The sequence below is a fragment of the Silene latifolia genome, chromosome 2 (genome assembly GCF_048544455.1).
Source record: "Silene latifolia isolate original U9 population chromosome 2, ASM4854445v1, whole genome shotgun sequence".
Taxonomy (NCBI): Eukaryota; Viridiplantae; Streptophyta; class Magnoliopsida; order Caryophyllales; family Caryophyllaceae; genus Silene; species Silene latifolia.
In genome coordinates, this window is record NC_133527.1 from 167,568,985 (window position 1) to 167,587,336 (window position 18,352).

Genomic DNA, 18,352 nt, shown 5'->3' on the forward strand with positions numbered 1-18,352 from the left:
TGTTACATGTCACTTGATACTGACTTCAATGAGCATTGTGAGAAACTTTGTCTTTGCCATGGACAAGTATGGCCATAATGGGCACCCGAGTACTTAACTAATACTCGATTAAGAGCGTATACCCTTATTGATACTATCCCCGACTACGGCATACTAAGGGACAAAGCAAACACTTCTATATGAGAGAGTTGTCCACCCATTGCATGAGGTTATGCCGTGACCCCATTCATGCGGCGGGGCCAATTACCCGCCCGAGCATACCTTTGACTTTATATCAGGCGACCTGAGATACGAATTTTATGCTAATGTACCTGATGCCGAAAGTACGACTGAACCATCCAAACCAGACTTTGGGGAAGAGGTGAACCAGGAAGGGAATGACATAGAAGTCACCAGAATCAGAGTAAGCACGACCTATGACTGTTAGGTTAGAGCTAGTAACACCATGATCGATCTGTTATGAAACCGTGTAAACCTTTAGCTCCTTTCTTGTTGTTCTTTTAGTTTGATGTTGTGTTTTTAAGTTAAGCATGAGCTAAGTAATAAGTGTTACTTGTTGACAATCAGTTAATTCCATAATAAAACCTTGCTTTCGACTTTAATGTTAATGCGCAGTCTCTTATCATGTGTTCTTTTCTGTTACATGTTGTTGAAAGTGATTTTGTTGCATACGTATATGAAAGTTGAAAAGAGGTTACGAGGACGTAACCATGTTTTTAGTTGGGTAGGATTGTAAAATCTTAATGTTATGTTGCACTTGTTTATAGATTGTGGTTTGATTAAGTTGATGTTTCGTTGGGTGTACCCATGCAAATGAGTTCTCTATGTTGTGTTCTTACTTCTGTTAGTTGGTTGATGTGTAAGAGAAGCGTGTAGTTAAACTACTGGTATGGTGCTCTAATAGGTCGAGGTGAACAACGGTAGTAGGATGATGGAATGATTCGTGGTGATATGTTTGCATGAAGTAAGTTCCGGGACGTAACTTTCTTTTTAGGAGGGTAGAATGTAACATTTTGTTTTATGGGCCTAAGTTAGTTCTTGAGTTCTTATACTAGAAAATATGTTTTGGTACCCACGGTGATGCTTGGAGGTTTGATAGATGAGCGAACTTCGGGACGAAGTTCATTTTAAGGGGGGAAGACTGTAATACTCCGTATTTTATTTTACTATTTAAGTCGGGTAATTGTTTAGACGATAATTACGTTAAGTTATTTTACTTGACTCGTGTTGTATCGTAAGATCGAGTTGTTTCGTAAGTTAATTGAGACGGGTTTACATGGAATTCGAGATGTGAGCTAACCCATTTACCCTCGACCCATTGGAGTTTACCCAATAACATGTTTAACCCAACACCCAACATCATGTTTTTACCTAATTCTTAACCTAATTTTTACCCTAACACTACACAACCCTCATCTCACCCGCCTCCCTCTTTTCGACGCACACCAACACACACACACACACGATCCTTGCATTTGATTGAAGATTGCTCATCGATTCCAACCTAATTCGATTCCCTGTTTGTAAGTCGATTTCATTCCATTGTTTATACTATTTTAAAGTCGTTTTTTTCGAAAAGTTTGAAAAGAGAGTCCTGTTTATTTGATGTCTAGTTTATGCATATAAAATATCATAGTCAAATTCTTTGTGGTTTGTCCTAGGTGATTTATTTATGAACATGTCGCTGAAAAGTCCGCGAATCTGATTTGGTTGTGGAAAATGATTTGAAACCTTAATTTTTATGTCGATTCAGTTATGAGGCTTCTTCATACATAATCTTTGTATAGTCTAGATGATAATAGGATTTGGAATTTCTGAAAAATAATGTTTTAAACTCGTTTTATGAATCAATACTTTTTATGCGACGGTTTCTGTCAGTTTTTGGAAATCAGTCTGGAAACCCTTGATAAGTATGGAATTTGGGAAAAACACGTTAGATATAATTTGTAGCTAAGACTCATGGGGTTCCAATTCAATTGGCCTTGTATCAATTTTATTTTTCTGGAATTAGTTATGTATTTTATTCCGAGTCTGTCATGTGCTGGAAAATCAGGAAAAATCGTGTTTGTTCTTTAAGTTGATATTCCTACTAAGTTATGATGAGTCTAGGTTATGTGCATGATTATTTGATTGAGTAGGTGGTAATTATATATAATTATGTTATGTAGGTGATGGATATGTGAAGGTTCATAATTGATTGCTTGTGTGAGCTTGGATTTTTTGGCACTTGGAGGTAGGGAAATACACTTGACTTCTTATCGTGTTATTGAATTGTGTTGACTTGTTTGTGTTTCATATGACTAAGTTGTGAACGTGACTTGATTCGTGGTTGTTGATTACGCTATAATATGGTCGACTGAATGGTTCGTGTTGAGTGTGTTATCACAACATTTGGTACCTGACATGATTTCATTCATTGGTATACATATTGTATTGCATTGTTTTATCACGAGCATTCATATGCATTGGAGATGGAGGATGTTGTGGTGACGTGGTGTGGTGATGGTGATGTTGTGATAAGGCCCAGGCGGGTTCTGCAGTACTTGCCCTGGTGTCCTCAACAAGTGGCGGATCGACTACGGTCGATATATATAGTCTACCGGGATCGGTATGGTGGGCGTTCGGGTTATGAGTTATGAGATGTGAGTTGAGATGGAGATGGAGGTGACGGAGGAGCATGCATCATACATATCATATTTTGTTGTTTCATTGTTTTCCCTACTCAACCTCGTGGTTGACCCTGTGTATTCGTGAACACGTGACGACCCAATTATTGGCGGCGGACTTGACGGGTTTAAGAGATAGGACGGGAGCCTGGATGGGCGTGAGGCACTGGATCGGAAGACTTAGTAGCTAGATCACTATTTAGAAGACTTTCACTTTTATTCATGTTAATTCTTGTAATTTGATGTAAAAGAAGTTTTGTTATAATTAAGTTAAAGTATTCATATAATTTGCCTTGGAGTTTAATTTGTTATTCACTACCTCGGGAAACCGAGTTGGTAACAGTCCGGTTTATTAGGGAATGTCTTGCCTAAGGCTCCTTCATAAACCGGGGTGTTACAGATATAATAGATGGAAAACAGATTGCGATGTCAGTAATGTGGTCGGAGATTCATCAGACAGTTGGGTTGCTCAGGGGCAAATTGAAGAATGATGTCGAGAACTTCTCGTGTCTAATTAGACAGTTTAAGGAGAAACTCTCACCACTAGGATCACCATTGAATAAACGTCAACAGTTGGAGAAAATTCTTGGATGTTCTCCTACTGAGGAGATAACCATTTTGCCGCCCAAGAAATCTAAGAACAAAGGGAGCGGAAAGAGAATGTTGTCGAAGAAGGAAAAAGCAGTTGCTTTGGCAAGGAAGCCAAAACGTATGTGTAAAAATTGCAAGCGATTAGCTAACCATGACAAAAGGAACTGCCATAACCCATTCGCAGAGCACCCGCTTGATCTCGCAATCGTCGAAACCTCATCGGAAGAAGAAGAAGATGGAGAAGACGAAGAAGAAGGAGAAGAAGACGAAGAAGATGAAGATGCAGGCATCTTAGAATAATCAATTTAAGACGTAATAAGTAGTGCAATTTTTTGGGATGTCTACACAAAATACGAGGTACAACATGATGTTTCGTATTGTGTTTAGACATCAAACCGCTGAGAAGACAACGGTCGCCTTTGGTATTACAATGTATCTTGATGAAGTTATTTAGTTAGAATTACAATTTTCTATTTTAAAGTTACACTTTTGTTATTTACAAGAACACTTTTATGCCTTAGAATGACAATTTTTCTCTTTGCAATTAGACAATTTGTTAGTTAAAATCACACTTTATTGATTAGAATTACAATTTTCTCTACTAAAACTACACTTTATTAAGTTAAAATATGTTCTTCAAAGTATGTAATTTTAAGTTAAAAAATGTAATTCTAACTAAATAATTTGTTATTTACTGAATAACACTTTTTTAAGTTAAAATATGTAACGCTTGACTATCATGACAAATTATGTTCTTCAAAGTACACAGATTATTATCGCAACATCTTTCGAGATAGGTAAAACAACATTACTATCTTTTCATAAATAAAACTACTAAAATGACACTTTTGTCTTTTAAAATTACATTTATATTTTATGTAATGTAAGGTAAATCATCATGATATGGCCTGTTAGAATTACACTTCAAGGTTACAATTACAATTTTGTGTATTACGATCACGAGTTTCTTCCGATCGATTTAGCTAACATATTACTCTATATTGTTGAAGTAGATACGTTGAAAGACAATTGTGGCTGCGTCTTGCTTGAGAGGAAAAGTCATTCTTTTATAGAATGTCGTAAGATTATTTACACAAAAACTAACTGTCTACATTAAGTTTGCTAACAGCTGCAAATATGAAATAAGTGTTTACATAGCCAAGGGAATATTCCAAAAAAAACAGAACTACTAAATTAAGGTTGTTATTTTTTGACATTGGCACGGGGCTGTCTACGCTTCTGTTGTAATACCTTCCACAGTTTGTCCTTCGTGCTAACAAAAGCTTTGACCTTCTCGAGCACACCTTCGCGCAAAATGTTCATGTCTGCCAGAACGAGGGTAGCTACCAGCTGGATCACCAAATAGCGCCGTGATTTCTTCTTCTCGAGATCTTCATGCTGAAAAGGAAGACCCTCGTATAAGAGCATCGCCATCATGGTGAACAGACCCGACTCTGGTTGGTTGAGAGTTGGTGACATCCCGCTGAAAGGTATCTGGCGCAACACATATTTTGGAATTTCCCGTGCCCTAGTGTTCTTCTTTTCCTTATCCCGTGATTCTAAATAATCACTCACTGCGCTAGACTGCAAATGTACATAATTACCCTATAAAAACTGATTGAACAAAAAAGATAGCATTCGGAAGAAAGCGATCGAAAATAACTTACAATTAAACGCGCTGCTTTGCCAAAATGCGACTTCTTCAAGTCAGAATGCCTTTGCCCGTCCAGCAAGTCGACTGTATTTGATTTGTGATTGATACAAACGCAAGCAAAATGGTCGTCAATGCAGAACGGGACAAATAGCAAGTCTGTTTTCAAGTTAACGGTGCGGTCGCTGTCGCCGATGAAGGTGTCCCAGATCTGGTACAGGTCGTCATAGTTGCTGTCTGATTGTGTGCCTGGTTGCTCAAACGTCCCGAGAATACGCAACAGTAAATCCTTGAAAAGGCAATAGTGAACATGATTACTGTTTTTACATTGTCACCCAAAATTACACTATTGTCCCTTAAAATTACACTTCACACCGTTAGAATAACACTTTTGAGGATTAAAAGAAATAAAGTGAAACATTCACATTAAAACGCTGTAACTAAGAAAAGTGACATTCTAAGTAACAAAGGTGTAATACAAGTGGACATAAATATTATGCAATGATAAATGGAATTACCATGTGACGTATACCAAAGAATGACATCCTCATATGGTCGCCATATTCCTCCTTCTCCAAATGGTTCATCAAAATCGACCAGCACTCGATCACATCTAACGACATCAGGTTTTCAGGCATCAAGGACATAATGTCTTTTCTCCGAAGCGTTGCGTGACGGGTGTACTGACCATTTATTCACTTTGCACTCCGTAATATTAAAGAAGTCGTTAATTAAAGTAAAATAAATGTCAAAAAAAATTTGAGTATCCTTGAATAAAGAAGGCGTTAATTAAGCCGGCGTGATGACCGTTCATCATAAGTGTGGTCATCTAACAAGCAATAGTCGGCTACATGCTTCCGCTTGATTTTAATATCCTTGATTAACGCTTGATTGCCCCGGAGCGGACTTCGACACCACATTTGTGTTGAGCCCACCTCTACCACAAATCGAGAGAGCAGCCCAACCCGTCCCCCTTTCCACGGGGATGGCTCTTGTGGTGATAGCGCTTGACCAGATGGAATGCGCATGGCAACCGGCGTCACCACCATAACAAAGCTTTTGATTCGATTCGCGAGCACGTTTTGTGGACTCCGGCCCTATGTCACCATCTGTTTTCCTCTTAAAAGATTCAACTTTCTTGTCAACGGATGTCCAGCAAATCGTTTTGAAAAAACCAACCCTCGTCAGGATATCTTCTCTCGATCATCGTTAATGTCACGGAGGACGAGTGTTGCAAAGCAATCTCAAGACGGTACAAACTCATAGCATCCTCTTTCCCGAGGTCACATTCAAAAGGGCTTCCGCGGTAGAACATCATATGTAGCATCATGAAAACACCACAGTCATTTCTCGAATACCCTTGACCTTGCCAAATTTGAACTCAATGTTGACAATCTTGAACCCGCCGACCTTTGCCCCCTTAGATGACCCTTTAGACACCAAATAATTCCCCATTATATTTGCCTGGACACAAAAAAACGTCATTGAGTTAACGTAGTAAGACCCCACTAAAATTCGTTGACTTCTAAGATATCAAAGAAAAGAAAAGTGTGATTGTAGCAAAGACAAAGTGTTATTTTAACTAACGTAAGTGTAATTGTAGAGGGGAAAGTGTAATTCTAACAAAAGAAAGGGTTATTTTAACAGGCAAATGTGACATTTTAAAGAATAAAGTGTGATTTTAGTGACAAAAGTCTAATTGTAGCAAAGATAAAGTGTTATTTTAGCTTACAAAAGTGTAATTCTAACAAAATACGGTGTTATTTTAACAGACTACATTCTAATTTTAGCAAAGAAAAGTGTGATTTTAGCTGAGAAAAGTGTAATTCTAACAAGATAAATTGTTATTTTAACATACTACATTGTAATTTTAGCAAATAAAAGTGTGATTGCAAAGAAAGATAAAGTGTTATTTTTGCATCAAAAGTGTAATTCTAACAAAAGGGTAATCAAAAGTGGGATTTCTCCAACCAAAAATGGAAAAACTGTAATTTTAACAAAGAAAGAGTAATTGTAGATATCGGCCACTTACTTAAATACGCGCTATCCCTCCGTAAGGGAGCGTTTCTATTGGGTCATCGTACTTGCGGTTGTCGAGGTAGTCAATCGCTCGGTCGAAAGTTGATGCACACGCAGTTGTAGTGATCACCGTCGCCGGATAAAACGGGAGAAAGATCGCACCGTGTGTTGCTAAGATCGAACAATTAAAACTTAAAAACCATGAGACAAGATTACATGTTTTGTTACCTACCATGTCCGTATCAAGCTGGAATGGTGCACGACACATTTCAGCCCATGAATCCCGACCCACCGTAAATGTCTTCGTCTTTGTTCAACACTTTCCCAACCTTTTGAGCGTCCCAAATCATAATTGCAGGGGACTGTAATTTGAAAAGTGTTAAATGCGTGAACAGATAATTAAAAGAACTATTTTATACAAATAAAGTGAACCTTTAACCCACAAATGTGTTAGAATTAACTCGAAGGAGATGTTAAATGTATAATTTAAACAATCAAGAGTGTAATTCTAACGGCAAAAAGTATCATTTTAACGGACAAATGTGCAATTTTAAAATACAAAACCAACTTTTTAACTTTAAAAAGTATAATTCTAACAGACAAATGTGTAATTTTAACACACAAAGGTAACATTTTAACTTACAGTGTGACTTAGTCCAAAGAAAGAACGGGATATGTCCGATGGTTTCATGATATGGTTGAGTAGCAAGCACCAACCATCAATAACACTGGTCATGATTTGCTGCCCAGGGTTCAAAGTTGCAATATCTTCCCGGGTAATGAAATAAAACTCATTTGAATTGGACCAATTGTTCCCTACAACGAAAAAATGAAATTAGCCAACAAATATATATATAATTAGCAATGTTAAGAGGCTCTTGTAAAGAATAATACACTTACAACTCGTTAAACACGCCTGATCGATTGAACGCATAGTCAATCACATATTTCACATCCATGAACATTGGCACTAGGAGCTCCTGATCAATGCTAGGTTTTTCGTCGCAAAGCACAAATCGGGATTAGGTGCCCCACAATCAAGAGAACACCCAAGGTTCTCAATGACGTGATCCATGCATGGTAAGGGCTCACTCGAGTGAAGTAAAAAGGATGGTAGCTCGGATCACCGTGAGGGACGACGGGACCGGGATAGGAATGTCAACGTTCTCTGCCTCGGAACTACGTCGGTGATACCTCTCTTTCTCTCGACAGTCCCTTCCGAAGACTTCCGGCAACATCCTCAATCTGCCATCGTAATAAAAATAGTGTTATTTCATCATCGGTAAGTAAGTGTAATCGTGGTAGAGAGAAGAAAGTATAATTCGAAAGAGACAAGATTATAATTCAAACAAAATTTAGTGTTATTTTATCACAAATAACTGTAATTTTAACTACAAATAGTCTAATTGTAGAAGACAAAAGTGTAATTGTAAGCTACAAAAGTATAATTTTAACTTAAAAAAGTGTAGTTTTAGTAGAGAAAATTGTAATTCTAACTGAATAAAGTGTGATTTTAACTAACAAATTGTCTAATTGCATCAGAGAAAAGTGTCATTCTAAGGCAAAAAAGTGTTACTGTAAATAACAAAAGTGTAACTTTAAAATAGAAAAATGTAATTCTAACTAAATAACTTCATCCACGGCATTACCTCCGTGATCCTTGATCTGACCCCATCCACTACCTTCTCTACCACTGTCCGAGAACTTATCTCCAAATTTGTCTCCTCATTATTCCAACCCTCCTCATTTACGGTCGGACAGATATTGGGTGCTCCTCGAACAATAGCGTTTACTTTCTTGAGAAGAATATAAAGTGCTTGTCCATTCTACGTCCATAAATTCCTTTTGCCTCGCAACGCATATACATATTCAGTTTGCTCGTTTTCCTTCAACACCCGCTCCCGAGTGGTTTCGCCTCCGCCGTTTCCCGCACCCTCTTGATAATGTTGTTCGGCTGCGCGCTCTGCATCGCATATCTCGTGAGAGAGAACATCAACGAGTGGGGGGAACTTCTGAGTTCTGAACTTCCGCCAAAGCATTATCCGCCATCTCAGTCTCCCCGGCATCAGGCCCTCTAAATTCCAAAGATTTAGAGTCCACCTGTACAGCATCGTGTAGTGTTGCAGAAACCACAATTGAACTTGAACATTGGAGACTAGGTTCAGCATTACCCTTCCCAATCTTGTCATCATCCTTTTCCGCCTCGGCGTTCAGAGCTTCACTCACATACACACCCGCTCCCGTAGCGTCGGAGGCAACATTCACCAATTCTCTTACGTCTCCAATTCCTTGGTCTTCTCTGGCCGACCTTTCAGCTTGGCGGTCTGCTTCAATAATCTCCGCAGCCGAAATCAGCAGTTGAGTGACGGGTGGAACAGCGTCGGTGGGCCCATCGTCCTCATTTTTCTTGTCCGATATCTCATTATCCCCGGCCACATGCACGCCCGATCCATCGCCGCTCTTCTACGGCCTCATTTTTTTTTTGTCGGCTATCTCATTATCCCCGGCCACATGCACGTCCGGATCCATCGTCCGCTTCTTCTTCATTTTCACCGCAGATTCGCATAGAACTTCTTCTCACCTCATTAAGCTCTTCTTTTGAATATATATCTTCCGAGCTTCCCGGTCAAATTTTGGTGGCTCTTTAATGACCCACCGCTTTCCATTGCTTCTTCCTCCTTCGTATATAACGGAAATCTCACGAGTACTACCAACATCCATGTCGGTGTCCTTATTGTACTCATCTCTGTGAGCAGTGTCCGTAAATTCAGCGGAGCCGTAATATTGCACGGCCTCCATTATCTGTTGTGTACACACCTCCAGTGCTTTCTCACTAGCTGCGTCATCCGAAACAATTGACGCGGCCACCGGGCCTTCACGGTCTCTACCAAGATCTGCAGTCACCTCTTTCTCATTATCGGATCCATCATCCTCCATATCATCAAAGTCCTCCTCATCGCCGACATTATCAACATCCTCGTCATCTCCCTCGTCCTCATCACCGTTGTCCTCCTCTTCATCATCGTCACCAAGATCTTTGCTCGTACCGTCGTCATCTACCTCATCATTCTCGAACCTCGTCTCTCCGGACTTTGTTGCGAACAGTCGATTTCACGGAACGATTTATTCGTTCAGCTATCTCCTGCATTTCCACAAAGATAATCCTTCATCCTTTGGCTTTGAAAGAATGATTGCGTGCATTGTGTAGCGACAGGTCACTAGGATGGTTCATCCCTCCTGTTAACCTTTTGAGCGTCATGGTTGCATCTGCATACCATGAATAGAAGACAGTAGCATTCCTTTGCATCTTCAAGTAAAGCTCATGCACATCCTACATTAAAATACAGATAATTGGACAATTGTTCAGTCAAAAGTGTTCATTCAAAAGTATAATTTTAACCTTAACAACTGTAATTCTAAGGTCCAAAAGTATAATTCCAACGGACGAAAGTGTAATTGTAAGATACAACAGTAAAATATTAACTTTAAAAAGTATTATTTTAACGGACAAAAGTGTAATTGTAACATACAAAAGTATAATTTAAATCGTAAAAAGTATAACTTAAACCGACAACCTTGTATAATTTTAATCGACAACCTTGTATAATTTTAAGCGACAAAAGTATTTTTTTAACGGACAAAAGTGTAATTGTAACATACAAAAGTATAATATTAATTTTAAAAAGTATTATTTTAACGGACAAAAGTGTAATTGTAACATACTACACTATAATTTTAACTTTAAAAAGTATAATTTTTACTGACAACCTTGTAATTTAAGCAATTATCGATTAATATCGCAATTACAATTGTAGTGTAATTGTAGTGAAAGAAAAAGTATCTTTAAAACATTAAAATAGCACTTACATCTACAGCCCGAGCTTTCAACTCCTCGTCATTATCAACACGGAAGGGAGTTCAATCTCGATGAACTTCTTCTGTCGAACTTGAAGTCACTTGTAATGTCGTATCCCTAACCACATTTCCAATGGCCAACACTTGGTTGTCATCATCGGCACCCCACCAATGCTTAACAGTTCTTTTGTAGGCACCGAGGATACTTAACCACGGACCAAGTTAGCCGACCCAAACGGCTCTTGTCAAGCTCACCATGTAGTCTGTCAAAAAGCGTCTCACGGTCCCGTGCTTAATGAGGGGCGGGGTGTGGCGACAACTCTCACCACGGAAATCGAAACGTTGAAAGTACGTAATCATTAAGAAGGGGATACACCCCAGCAGCGTCTGTTTATTTTCACCGATATCTGCGCATGACCTTCACCAAATTTTCCAAAGACATAAGTACACCAATCGTGCTGCGTAATCGAGTCCACATCTTCAACAACTCTCAAAAGCTTGAAGTCAACCCCACTGTATGACGTTGGGGTTAGGAATGATGACATTGCGAAAGCGAGAACAAACGCCTGCGAAGTGCGGACCTCCTTTTTGTATTTTTTTTAAAATATCTTGGAAGACAATTCCTAAATTAATGCCTTCATTAACCCCTTTTATGTTGTACGCTTTTCGCCATTTATCTTTCAATTGCTTGTTCTCCGGCGCTTGAGAATCCTTTTGGCGGCCCGTAGGTACTAGATCAAGAGTTTTAGGACCAAGTGGTAACATAAAACAGTCATACACGTCATGCTTGGTGACCATGAACTCCTTATCCTTGGCCCGAAAAATATACGATCCATCACTGAATGCTTTCAGAAAATCTTTAACATACCCCATCGGATATGTTTTGAGCTTAAGCTCCAGAATACCACCGAAACCAATCCTCCGTACCGCATCTCGCTGTGCATCATTAAGCTTTTCAAGGAGCTCAACCAGTGCTTCGGCGGACTTGACATGACCACCTTTGCTATTTTCTTCGTGTCCGGTTTTATTTGGTTTGGTGGTTTGGCAACAACAAGCTCCTTACTCGACTTAACAGCACCTTTGCTTTTTTGGACTTGCCCGATTTACCCTCATTTCCACGACATCCGTTAACATTACTCAAAATTAATTGTTAAATACAAAAAAAAATAAGACAAAAAGAAAATTTAAAATTGTAGCAAAGATAAAGTGTAATTATAGCGAGTCACAAGTGTAATTCTAATAAAATAAATGGTTATTTTAACAGCAAATGAGAATACTATCAAAGCAAAACAAAAGTGTGATTGTAGCAAAGACAATGTGTTATTTTAACTAACAAAAGTGTAATTGTAGCAGAGGAAAGTGTAATTCTAACAAAATAAAGTGTTATTTTAACAGCAACAATGTTGTGACATTTTAAAAGAAATAAGTGTGATTTTAGTCATGTCAAAAGTCTAATTGTAGCAAAGATAAAGTGTTATTTTAGCAACAAAAGTGTGATTCTAATAAAATAAATGGTTATTTTAACAGGAAAGAAACCTATCAAAGAAAAGAAAAGTGTGATTTAAAAGACAATGTGTTATTTTAACTAACATAAGTGTAATTGTAGCAGAGGAAAGTGTAATTCTAACAAAATAAAGGGTTATTTTTTAACAGGCAATGATGACATTTTAACGAGAAAAAAGTGTGATTTTAGCTGACAAAAGTCTAATTGTAGCAGCATAAAGTGTTCTTTTAGCAACAAAAGTGTGATTCTACTAAAGGGTCAAAAGTGGGATTTGTAGCAGAATAAAGTGTTATTTTAGCTTACAAAAGTGTAATTCTAACAAAATACAGTGTTATTTTAACAGACTACATTGTAATTTTAGCAAAGAAAAGTGTGATTTTAGCTGAGAAAAGTGTAATTCTAACAAGATAAAGTGTTATTTTAACATACTACATTGTAATTTTAGCAAAGAAAAGTGTGATTGCAGCAGCATAAAGTGTTATTTTATCATAATAAGTGTAATTCTAGCAAAAGGGTAATCAAAAGTGGGATTTCTCCAACAAAAAATGGATAAACTGTAATTTTAACAAAAAAAGAGTAATTGTAAGCAACAAAAGTTGGATTTCTCCAAAAAAATATGACTAATCTTAATGAATATGAACATATATACTCAAAACGTTACTTGACAAAATACAGTGATAAAAAATAACTGTCGTTCATGTCCTAAATGTGCTAAAAATAACTGGCTAATCAAAATGAAGAAACCAAAAACAGTGATCAAATAGAACAGTACATCAACAATGGTGACAAAGTACTGTGATCAAATACAGTACAATAGCATAACAATGTCCAATAAATTAAAAAAAACGTCTAAATAAATGAAGAGAACAAATAATAAAATCAAAAACCAGGAAAAAAATCATAAAACTATAAAATCCCCAAAAAAAATTACCTTCTGAAGTGATTGAATGGACGACAATGGCAGTTTGCAAGTGAGCAAAGAAAATGGAGAAAAAAACCATAATAAGGTAGCAAAAAACCGATAAATTAGGGGGATTTTTAGAGCAGTTTCTTCTTCAAATGAATGGCGTTTAATTGGGGGGAATTGTTTTGGGGGAAAATTAATTTTGAATAATAGAGAGATAATAAGTGGGGGGAAGTTTGTAGGACGTGTGTGAGTGATGGCTTTGATTGACAACCTGCATGCATGCTAATACCCTATGAGTGGTAGGAGGAGAGAGGTAATTAATTTAGCCATTAGAATAATATTATTAGTTGCTTTTTACTTTTAATCTAAGCCATTCAATAACATGATCTAAGGGATGACAATAGAACTCATGGACTCAAGTGTAAGACTTGGACTTAGATGATCTTATTACTATATATATATATATATATATATATATATATATATATATATATATATATATAGAGAGAGAGAGAGAGAGAGAGAGAGAGAAATAGGATCATATGAGTTGGGTCATGTTTGGTGAGTTACCCCTCTAAATCTGGACCATTGATCTAATATAAGATGAATGGCTGAGATTAAATCTTACTCAAGCTATAAAAACTCACTTTTCTCTCAATCTCCCTCATTATTAGAAAAATTACTCTCTCTCCTCCTTCTCCCTCTAAAAGTCCAGAACAAAAAACCTGCTATAATTAATTTCAATTTTTTCGTAACCTTCATCTTCTATTTCTCTCCGTTTTCAGAGCAATTTTGTGCTCGTTCTTCGCGCTCAGTAGATCTACTTCGTTTATTTTTGAACTTCAATTTATTTTTCTTTGCTTGAATTTCTAGTCTTTTGTGTGTCTATTCTTCAATTTTTTCAGTCGTTTTCATTATGTAGTTCAATTTGTCGTGTTTTTGTTGTTAAATTACATTTTCTATTGTTTTCGCATAATTCTAGGGTTCGTAATTGTATTTTGCGTTTTGGTACCTGATTTTGAATTTTGATGTTTTTTTTTTCTGGTTTTTGGTGATCTCGTTGTGCTTTTGTTCCAATGAAGATAATGAGTTGTTGTTATTGTTGTTGCTGCATTACATCTCGATTATTGTATTACTTTAATCGAGTTATTATATTATTCAAACTCAGTTATTTTATCTAGTACTTCTTATTTTGTTGTGTTTGTGTATAATCTGTTTAATACGGAGTAACAGTTATTGTATTACTTTAACCGAATTATTCTATTATTGAAACTCAGTTATTGTATTTTATAGTTACTTCTTGTTCGTTGTCTTGGGATATAATTTGTTATGTCCTCTTTTAGTGCTAATTTAACCGAGTTATTGTTTGTGCATTTGGTAGGTTGATTTCTTATGTGACTTTTTGGAAACAAGGAAAACAGCAAAAGAAGGGATTGTCGTTTCTACATTCAAAATTGTTGATGTTAATTTTGCATGAAAAACAAAGCAGCTGAACGATAATAAATCGGGATTTTTTTACCATGTATCACATGCTCACATATGAGGGGAAGATCTTTCCGTTGATGATAAAGCGGAAATTGGACAGGATCTCTATATGGCTTGAGATGGTTGGTATTATGATGAACTTCATTGTTCTTAGAGCGCCAACTGTTAATTATCTTCATTATAAGCATATAAAACTGAGATTTGTGGTTCTGAGACAAAGCAAAATTAAGACCAATATGAGGATCTTCTTCCTCATTTGAAGCCCGTAATGGAATAGCAGCAGGGCGCTGATGACTTCCAGACTTCAACCCGTGCAAAGAGATATGACCCTTGATTGACATAACAAGCCGTATGCAAAAGATGCTCCTGACGGAGAGCATTATGATCGGGATCTTGAGGGAAGTTAGAATCTGATTCGGTATCCGTAGCTGATGAAGAGGACACCTTAAAATTAGAAGAAGATCAGAGACACTTTTTTTTTACTTTTCTTTGAGATAGCCAGTTATTGTAATGTGTTAGTTCAGTTATTTCAATGCATTAGTTGGATTATTGTATTTCATTTTGCGTAGTTACTCTATTCTACAAACTTTGCTTTTATTTCTCTAAAATTTCCAGTTATTTTATAATGTTTTTATGGTTATTTCAATTCAATACTTATAAGTGGTTATTGTATTTCAGTTGCATAGTTATTTTCAACTTACGCCCTTTTTTGTCTTTATTTCTTTTAGTGAGCTTCATCTCAATATAATAACACGATTTACTCATTATAATAACTGAATTTCTACATACAATAAATACAAATACCAGAGTTTTATATTACAAGATAAAATTTAAATATATTTGAGTTTCATCTCAATATAATAACACGATGTATTGTTTGAGATACTTAGATGTACTGATGAAGATGCATAGTTTGTTTGAGATGCTTAAGTATAATGTGATGGCGACAAAATAGTTATATAATGAAAGCAAGCCATTTTTTTAAAAGTTGTTATAATGAAATGACCACTTATTCAATTAAACAAGATGAAAATAAACAATCGATAGAAAGTTGACTATATTTGAGTTTCATCTCCATACAATAACATGAGTTATTCATTACAATATATGAGTTTTTACATTAGAATAACTACAAATACCAGTGTTTTACATTACAAAAACTGAGTTTCTACATACAATAACTGAGTTTCTACATTACAATAACTGTAAATATCAGAGAACATTGTTCTCAATAAACAACTGAGTTAACTATTAAATGACCAAGTATATACATCAATTATTCCACTGAACGTCTACTGTCCGTGTTCATTGTGATTCAACCTGTAAATCACCAAAAATAATGAATTAGTTCATTGAATATAGTATATACATCAAGAAGTAACTCGAAGATACAATAACCTTGTTTTAATAATACAATAACTGAGTTAAAGTAATACAATAATTGAGATGTAATATTACAACAACTGCATTTTTTAAGAACATCATATAGAATAACTCGGTAAATATATTACAACAACTGGATTATAAAATAACTATAACTGACTTTAAACAACTAACGAGTGAACAAGAAATTTGAATCTTTTAGAGTTTTATAATAACACAATTTATTCATTACAATAATTGAGGTTCTACATTAAAATAACTACAAATACCAGATTTCTACAGTACAATATCTTAGTTTCTACATTACAATAATTACAAATATCAGAGTTTTTACATTACAATAACTGAGTTTGTACATTACAATAACCGAGTTTCTACATTAGAATAACTGAGTTTCTGAATTTGAATAACTATTAAATAACCACGTTTCTTCATTACAATAACTGAGTTTCTAAATTCAACTAGACATTTTAACAAACAGTTGGTGTGCTAATCTAGATTACAAACAAATTTTCGGGATTATGATAATAAATCAACAATCAAATGTCAACGGTATGTTAAACAAGCATACTAACGAAGTAGAATCAGAACACAGTTATTTTATTGCAATAGCTACGTAAATCAATGAAGTTATATGATTATTAGCTATGAAATCATAAGTGATATTCATACCTTGGTTTTCTAGTTTTTTCGATTGATGATTATGATAATAAATCATCAATCAATTGATCATTTCAATTAAATAATCGAAATTGTGAATGAATTTCCTGTAATCGTATGGAGTTACAAAAAAACTGAGAAGAATTTGATGAATTTGACGATGAATTTGGAAGATTTCGGACAATTTTGACCGATTTTTTTGAAATTGTGAATGAGTTTGGTGTAATTGATTGGAATTACAAAAAAATTGGGGAAGAACTGATCAAATTGTTGATGAATTTGGACGATTTTGACTGATTTTTTAACGTTTTTTGTTTGTTACGAAAACAAAGCAATTCGTTTGTAAAGAGAGAGAAAGTAGGGATTGGTAGAGAAAGAGTGTGCAGGGATTGTTTGTGTGGCGTATGATTGTGAGCAATTAATTTTGTTAAATCAATTGTTTATATACGCGGGGGTAACTCACGAAAAGTGACAAACTCACCGGATCTTGCCCCTCTCTCTCTCTCTCTCTCTCTCTCTCTCTCTCTCTCTCTATATATATATATATATATATATATATATATATATATATATATATATATATATATATATATATATATATATATATATATATAGAAAAGGGATCCTATAAGTACACCTTATTTAGATGAGTCCTTGAGTCCTCATCCTAACCTTTGGATCTAAATAATGAATGGCTGAGATTAAAGCAAAATAGAGGTCTAAGATATAAATAGCACAAAACCCTAATCTCTCACATCCATTTCATTTCACTGCCTCATTTCTCACTTTTCATTTCTCTCTCTTCCTCTCATCTTAACATTTCCTCTCATCTCTCTACAACTCCAACACCCACCACACAACACTCATCACCTCCCTCTCACCCCGCTGCCGCCACCACCCGACACCCCTCCACGTCCTCCACTGCCGGGAGCCACATCACGCAGCCACGGTGACGTCGCCCTTGCTGCCGCACGCCTCGATCTTTTTTTTTTTTTTTTTTTTTTTTTTTTTTTTTTTTTTTTTTAAGTTGCGACGATGTTTTGCGGTGGTTGTTGGTTTTATGGTGGGTTGTTTGCCTTTCTTTCTTTCTCCTCCCGTCGATCTTTTTTTTTTTTTTTTTTTTTTTTTTTCGCCGATCGTCGATTATATATATATATATATATATATATATATATATATATATATATATATATATATATATATATATATATATATATATATATATATATTTTTTTTTTTTTTTTTAAAGTTGCAACGATATTTTGCGGTTGTTATTGGTTTTATGGTGGGTTGTCCGCCTTTCTTTCTTTCCCCACCCGTCAGATCCGTTTTTTTTTTTTTTTTTTTTTTTGCGGTTGTTGTTGGTGTTCTTGTGATGATACTGGTGGCGTGGCAGTGGGTCTCGACTTGTGATTGGTGATGCCAAAATGCTTCCTCCATTCGTTTTTTTTTTCAATTCTTTTTTTTTTTGGTTTGCTGATGGTGGTGGTCATGGTTTTCTTTATTTGTTTTTTTTTTAATTTAATTTGTTGTGGTTGGTGGTCATAATGCGGCGAGGGTGGTGGCGGTTGTGGTAATGTTTGTGCACAAGGTGGTTACACTAAAGTTACACTCCTTACGGACTAAAGTTA